Below are 8,300 nucleotides of genomic sequence, written 5' to 3'. Positions count from 1 at the left end.
TCTACATTTAAATCTCTGAGAGCTTTCACGTCTGATATTGAAGGAAGGGGATAGGCTGGTCTAGACAGGCAAACTCCATGATATGTAAAAGCTCTAGCAACTGCAAGCCAATCATTCATAGCTATAGCAATTGCCAGTATTTCTTTTTGAAAATACTTCTTGAGCTTTCAACCTTGTCTGGCGGTTGGCATGGTCTCAGGCTCAGTGGCAAACCGAGTTTCCTTCCTTCCCTGCCAGGTCCCAGAGTTCACCCTCATGGCTCCACTTGTTTCCGCAGCCTGGCTCCTGGGAACCAAGAATGCATTCTGCCTTGTTCTTGCTGCCTGGCATGCCAGTGTTTCTTCCATGAATTTGAAAGAAGTATTATCCAATATGATACCTAAGGAGCAGGCCAGAATTAAAGCCAAATGGCAAGACAGTGGTGGGATAAATCACCTGTGGACATGATGTGTGCAGGCATGAGAGACATAAATGGACTTGTATATGAAACATCAGTTCTAGATCCTAAAGAGGCCATCCGATTCTGGGGCTATACTATCCCTGAATGCCAGAAAATGCTGCCCAAGGCAAAAGGTGTGGAAGAAGCCTGCCTGAGGGTTTATCTTGGGTGCTGGTAACTAGACAGAGCCCCACAGAGGAACAGGTATCTTGGCTTTCACAAGAATGGGTGAAAAGGGCAGCTCTGCTTTCTCATGTGGTTGCCATGCTAGACAACTTTCCCTATCAATCCACACCCAATGTCTCAGCTCAGTGCAGCTGTTACAGCCCTCAAGAGTGAAAGTAAGTTTTCCTGGGCTTATGCAGAGGGAATCAACTGAACTAAGTACTGGGAGTTGATTATGAAGTCTGTGGACCCGATTGCAATGCTACCTTGTGTTGCAGAAGAAATCTACCAGAATCTTTATCCAGAGGAGAGCAGTATTGGGGCCATTGACTCTAAGCTGGACTGGTCCCACAATTTCATCAACATGTTAGGCTATACTGAGGCTCAATTCACTGAGCTCAGTTCACTGAGCTCAATCCACAGTGACCATGAGGGTGGTAATGTAAATGCCCATACCATCCACTTGGTGGGCAGTGCCCTCTCAGACCCGTACCTGTCCTTTATGGCAGCCACGAATGGACTGGCAGGGCCTCTCCATGGTCTAGCAAATCAGGAAGTGCTTGTCTTGCTAACACAGCTACAGAAAGAAGTTGGCAAAGATGTGTCAGATGAGAAATTATGAGATTACATCTGGACTACTCAATAAGGATGGGTTGTACCAGAATATGGTCATGCAGTGCTAAGGAAGACTGATCCATGATATTCCTGTCAGCAAGAGTTTGCTCTGAAACACCTACCTAATGACCTCATGTTTAACCTGGTTCCTCATATGTACAAGATTGTGCCCAATATCCTCTTAGAGTACAGGAAGGCCAAGAACCCTTGGCCCAATGTAGATGCTCACAGTGGGGTGCTGCTTCAGCACATGGCATGAAGAATTCCTGCACAGTCCTGTTTGGGGTGTCTCAGGCACTGGGAGTGCTGGCACAGCTCGTATGGAGCTGAGCTCTAGGCTTCCCCATCAAAAGTCCCATGTCCATGAAAATGAATGATCTGATGAAATTTGTGGACTCTAAGTCAGGGTAAAATGAGAGATTGGGGGGAGAAACTGACAAGAAATTGGATAAAGTTTAATTTTGTCGTGTTTCAATAAAAAAGGAATATTCCTCTATGATTCATTGACTGTTTCATACACTATATGTTGATCATTTTCAACCGTCCTCTTCCCCCATCTACCCACTGACTCTACTATCCTTCTATTATTATTTGTTTTTCACTATGACCTCGACCAGACAAAGACCCACCTGGCTCTGCTTCCTGAGTGTTGGGATTAAGAACAAGCACCAACAGGACTGGCTAATTTTTTATTTTATTAAAAACCTTTGGAGCCTAATTTTTGTCCTCCAAATGCATTTCACGGTGGGTCCATCATTTAGAAACTAGCTAACCTACCTGGTTCATGCACCTAAAGAAAAAAGACTCTCCCTATCTCAGCCACTGTTAACTGCCAATTGACCCTCATCTAGGCCTGGGGCTTGTGGACACTTCCCCAAACATGCTAGTGTTTTTTATGGCTTGGTTATGAACAAATTGATATGCAGCTGCCTTGTTATGGCTGAACAAAATAGTTTTTTGGTTTTTATTCACTTACCGTCTCAGGCTCTTATAATCTGCTCACCCTCCATCCCACTATGATCAATGAGCCTTAGGAAGACAGGGTGTGATATACATGTCTCATTTAGGGCTGAGTACTACAGAGTCTCTTATTCTCTGTAGTTTTAAAGTTGTGGACTTTGTGTTAATTGCCATCTGCTTCAAGAAGACACGTGTTTGATGTGGGTTAAGAGACATGCTGTTTCTTGGGTATAAAAATAAGTCATTATGAGTAGGTTTAATACTATGCCTATTTAGCAGGATAATAGTAGTAGGTTCTTCCCTGTGGCCTTTGACCTGTCTTGTCACAAGATCTTGGCCCCCAAAACAGTGCCCAGCTATGAGTTTCATCTTGTGAAGGAGTCCTTAAATTCAACCAAAAGGTGGATGATTACTCTTTCAAAATTCATATCACTATTACACCAGTGGGGCGTATTTTGACAGGCTACTTATTACAGCTCACCAGATTCCCAGCTGAGTAATGATGATGAATTTTCCATGTATAGCACCTCTTAGCATAACGAAAGCTTGCTAGTAGAGATGAAGCTTCAAGGTCAGTGCTAGCTTGATCTCCCATTATTCTATTATTGATGTGTACAGTGGCTTCAGCAATAGGGTCTTACCGCGAAGTTCTGTGGGTCATGCAATAGTAATGGCAGCAGTGAGTATTATTTGATGGTCTATGAGAGACTACTGGTCAAAAACTCCAAATAGGGAGCCCATTCCTGACACAGGGCTTTTTATTTTCTGGCTTGTAGTGTCTGCTCAGGCCATTGAATCTTTTACAGGGTAACACCATTTAAATTCTTTTTATATTTTATATGTATATATTGCAGGACATTTCTATCACAGTAGATTTCTATATGACCATTTCTAAAAGCTTTTATTATTAGTTATTCCTCTTTTTACACACTCTTCTGCCCTGCCCATGCATTTCCACAACAGTTAACGTTTCCTATTTCATTCCTTTTCCACTTATATCACTGCATTCTAATTCCACTCCCTTAACCCACAGTCATAGCCCCTTATTAGTTTTCTGACTTCTGTGGACAAAGAGGCCAAAAAAAAAATCCAAGTGTAAACAGTATGTTTCCTAAATGGTGCTGGTTAAGTTGGATAGCTAGAGGTAGAATAATGAAATTAGGTCCCTTCCTCTCACCCTGAACAAAACTCAACTTCAAATTGATCAAAGACCTCAACATAATATCCAATACCCTGAATTAGATAGAAGAGAATGTAGGAAATACATCGCAACTTATGGACTAAGAAAGGACATTCAAAACAAGATCCCAATTGCAAAGGCTTTCAGATCAACAATTGACAAATAAGACCTCATGAAACTAAAAAGAATCTGTATAACAAAGTATACCATCACTCAAGTGAAGAAGCAACCTGCAAAATGAAAAAAAAAAAAACCAAATCTTTATACCACCTATTCCTCCAACAGAGGGTTAGTATCTAGAATATATAAAGAAATCCATAATTAAACTTCAAAAGAAGCAAGCATCCCAATTAAAATTGAGGGAACCCGAGGTATGGTGGCATGTGCCCTTAATCCTAGCTGTAGGAAGGCAGAGGCACAGGGATCCCAGGCTTGGCCACATAGTGAATTCCAGGCAGTCTTTGACTAGGGAGGCCCTGTCAGAACAAACGAATGGGCAAAAAAAGCCAAAAAAAAACCCAAAAATATTAAGGAAAGAACTAAACAGAGAGTTCTCAAAAGGTAAAACATAAATACCTAAGAAATACTTAAATACATGTTTAACATCTTTAGTCATCAGGGAAATACAAGTTACAACTACCTTGAACTACTCTAATCAGAATGGCTAAGATAAAATATAATGACAAATTCTCATTAGGATATGGGGAAAGGGAACACGTAGTCACTGCTGGTGGGAGTGGAACTTGGTGCAAGCCCCGAGGGATTCAGTGTCAATGCTCCTCAAATACCTAGGACTAGAGCTAATGCTTTATCTAGCTACACAACTCTTGAGCATATGTCCACCGTACTCTGTTTCCTAATATAAAGATTCTTGTTCAACCACATTTATTGCTGCTCTATTCACAATAGCCAGGAAATGGAAACAACCAAATTGACCAGTAAATAATGAATGGATAATGAAAGCTTTGCACATTTACACAATGAAACATTATTATGCTGTTAAGACTAATGAAATTATGAAATTCTCAGGTAAATGGATGAACATGGAAACAATCACCTTGAGTGAGGGAAACTATACCCAGAAAGAAAAACCTGTTGTCTCATAAGTGGTTACTATCTTTGAATCTTAAGATAGGTATATTTCAGTTGGGAAAATTATATGTAACTCTTTAGGTATACTATTTAAATGCTTTGGGCTTAGACAATCAGAACAGTTATGTCACTTATTACTCTTATACAATAAGTATGTCTTAGGATACCCTTTGGTGAACAAAGGAATATGGGCTTTAAATGAAAATTTTAGAAAACCAAATAAGTAATATTTAACATTTTCTACACATATCTTGTCTAGCTTGGTGATTCAATGCATTTATTGGGGTTATACACAGGAGTACTAATGACTCAAAGCTGACCACTCCAGAGAACTGTACCCTTATAGCTCCCTGCCTAACTTGGAGTCATTCTCCATTAAGAGAGTGTTTTCTTCCCCATTTATTTGCTGTACAAGTCTCAGTGATGGAAACAGTTATTCACATGGGATAAAGCAATATCTGGCCACTGTAAACTGAATGGAAGTAAGGACTCTAACTCTTCTGCATTGTCTAGATAATGTTCTTGGTGCAGAATGTTTGGATGCCTTGTGTGAGCAGGATTTAGTCAACAGTGCTTGCAATACATTGATGTATTGCTTTCTTTTCTAAAATGCTATAACTTAACTTTCTTAAAAAAGAAAATGTCCTTTTCCTAAAAATGGTTGAGTAATTTTAGAACCTTGGAGGTACAGATGTCTGACCATCCTGAGTAATCTAAGTTTTGTTAGCTCCTTCCTTCCTGTATATAAGTTTTTAATTCAGATTTACCAGCTCCACAACATATCTTCAGAGGAATTTTTGTTTTCTTAAAAAAAATACCTATATGTAGCATCTGCTAAATACTTTCCATACTTAATTTACATCCTCTAAACATTCTTCTCAGAAGTTATTTTCTTTGGCTTCGTGTCCACTTACAAATGACAGAAATGTAGCAGTACTATGCACTGATTCTTAAGAAACCTAGATTTTTCAAAACTTAAGCTTGTGAGTTTTTTCCTGTAAAAATTTCTCTCTTCAGGAAGGGTTGCATTGCCATTTATGCTCCAATTGTTCCTATTGCTTCCCGGGGTAGCTGATTTATTTAGCAGTCTAAACTTGGAGAGAGATTAAAGTGACACAGTTTTATAGTTCTTCAATACCCTTTTTCAGGAATGTTCTTCAGAATGCTCGTTCCTCATCTGAAGAGATATTTTCGGAAGATTTCAAGCTTTTTGATTATATGCAGTGATAAAACATTGAACCAATTTAAATTGCTAAATGCATGTTCTTCTTAAAATAGCCTCTTATGTTCTCCTGAGGACTTGGACTAATAAGAGGGTGTTCCATCCCCTGAGTAGTTCTCTTGCCATTTGTTTCTCTCTAAATTTAGTGTGAATGCTTGCTATTAATTCAGTCTCTATGACTGTATTTAGAAAGGCACATTAACCTTCATCTGTTTTTAGATTTACTTATTTACATGTTATTCTAATATCTATAACTATCTTCAAGTAATTATCAGTGTGTTATCTATGTGCTACTGTGACTAAACAACTGAGATAGAATCAAGTTAAATGAACGAAGTTATTGTAGCTCACTTTCAGAGTCTATGGTTACCTGACATTGTGGCTTTGGGCCTGTGTCTGTGAGTGCAGGAGGGTATGTCAGAGGAGGCTGGTATGCTTCACGGGAACCACGAAGGAGGTGGAGAAGGGGCAGGGTCCAATATTTACTTCTAGAACATAACTCTAGTACCTAACAGCTTCTGTACATGGGATTCTGGAGGGCTATAATAGACAGTATCTTCAATATGGCAGATGTGAAAATTCTATACTTCTCATGTAGTACCACAGGTTGCTTTACCTACATAGCTTCCTGTTAAAAATAATGTCCAAATAAGTCCAGTACTTATTCCCCCTTCCACCTAACCCTCATTTCTGTGCTTTACTTTCACTGAGTTCACCCTCTTGAGGTGGGTGACAGCAGTTCAGAAAAATTATGCTTTGCCCAATAGTATCACTAAATAAACATAGAAGTGCTTTATCTCTGATATGAGACAAAGCCAGAGAAGCACATCATCTCCCCTCAATGAATTTTCCAATATTTCCCAACAAGAATAGAACAACTAGCTAATGCTGGTGGATGATAAATTTTCAGGTGGTAATTTGTCAATCTTCCATTCTTCTGGGACATTTTTATCTCTTCAACTGTTTCTTTCAGAAAGTGACCAGCTTCACTTGACTTGTATGTGTACCTGAAAATTAGTTTCCTTCAAGGAAAAAATGAACCTTCCTTGTAGCTCAATGACATAATTTCAGCATCTTAAACCTTCATCTCTTACCAGCCTCTTCCCCAGTTAATTGTGTTTGTAGAAACTGGTGGTGTTGGCATGGGAAAGAAGAATGGGATGCTTACTTGGTTTTGCCAAACTTCTATGTGTGATATTAGGGGTTGCTTTGCAGATTTTCATGGACAGGAGGTAAGGAAGGAGGATTTACCTTCAAGTCTGTGTCTTCCACGCCGTCCCAGGAAAATAAGAAAATTTTATTTAATAATTGATATTATTCATGAACTAATATCCATGATATTTAATATTTATATTACATACACTTAGCAGTTATTACTTCACTTTTTGAATTTCTATCTTTTCCTTTTTCTTTCAGATTTCTAGAACAGATTTCCCTGGTTTACTATTTTCTTGTTTAATATTGTTTTAATAGAGTATTAATTATTTTATAATTATTGTTTCTTTACCTGGCCTGTTTATGCCATCATGTTATTTCTTTTGATATCTTTACCTTGCCATCAATTCTCATCATATTATTTTATAGAAGCTTCACGGAAGATATAGATGTTTTAAAGCAGGTGCTCATTAAAATTGTCAAAAATTTTGAGGGTAAAGAAAGACATACATTAAATATTCTCCCTCTCAACCTTGAATCAAAGTCAGTGAATTTCACTCTCTCGGTCTCTCTCATTACTTCCTTTCTTTCTCACCTGATGATATAAAATAGATCATATTATTTTATAGAAGCTTCACGGAAGATATAGATGTTTTAAAGCAGGTGCTCATTAAAATTGTCAAAAATTTTGAGGGTAAAGAAAGACATACATTAAATATTCTCCCTCTCAACCTTGAATCAAAGTCAGTGAATTTCCCTCTCTCGGTCTCTCTCATTACTTCCTTTCTTTCTCACCTGATGATATAAAATAGTTTTTCTTTAAACTATTACTATTATAAGTATCGTTTCTTAAACCATTGAAAATCATATAGTCTGTTCTTCCTAGTTTCACTTTGTGAAACACTTTGCATATCTTTCTTATGAGAGATACATTTAAACTTATTCCCTGGTTATATAGTATCCATTAAGAACTATTAGATATTGAAATAGCTCCACATGGATAGATAGCAAAAAGATTTTAAAGACATTATCTTTGTACATGCTACTCTAATAGTTGTAAATTGAGTGTTTGTCATTCTGGAACTCTGTAATATCCTCCATCTGTTACAAAAGAAACTTCCTTGATGATTGATGTATGGTATATTTGTCTGTAAATATAAGTATTCAGTTTTAGCATACAGCAAGAAATTTCATTTGTCTAGAGATTTAACAGAGATAGGTTTTTTTTTTCTAGGATTTAAGACCTCTCTGGCCATGTGTATTGGCTATATTTACAGTGCCACCAGTTAGTTTCCTCCCATTGAGAGGACGTTAAGTCCAATTAGATAGCTATTGATTACCCCTATATAAAAAGGACACTACTATCCCAATAGAGATAGTTTCTTCTGCCAGTCATTGTGGTTATTGGAGTTTATAGCTGGGTTGAACCACTGTCTAATTTTTTAACCTTAGCATCTTACATAGTATCATCT

At 38.0% G+C, this 8,300-nt stretch overlaps 1 non-coding gene and 1 pseudogene across 1 annotated transcript; both read left to right on the top strand.

Annotated features, from left to right (window-relative positions):
- The first annotated feature begins 255 nt into the window (after positions 1-255).
- LOC103738006 lies at positions 256-1,630 on the top strand (annotated as a pseudogene).
- Positions 1,631-4,842: 3,212 nt separating this feature from the next.
- On the top strand, positions 4,843-4,970 carry LOC115071211. Its single transcript, XR_003850318.1, has one exon. It is a non-coding gene; the product is annotated as a small nucleolar RNA SNORA20 (small nucleolar RNA).
- Positions 4,971-8,300: the final 3,330 nt, after the last annotated feature.

The sequence above is a fragment of the Nannospalax galili genome, unplaced genomic scaffold (genome assembly GCF_000622305.1).
Source record: "Nannospalax galili isolate Female #2095 unplaced genomic scaffold, S.galili_v1.0 scaffold96, whole genome shotgun sequence".
NCBI classification, from domain to species: Eukaryota; Metazoa; Chordata; class Mammalia; order Rodentia; family Spalacidae; genus Nannospalax; species Nannospalax galili.
Note: the sequence above shows the minus strand (reverse complement) of the source record. Positions and strands in the feature narration are given on the sequence as shown.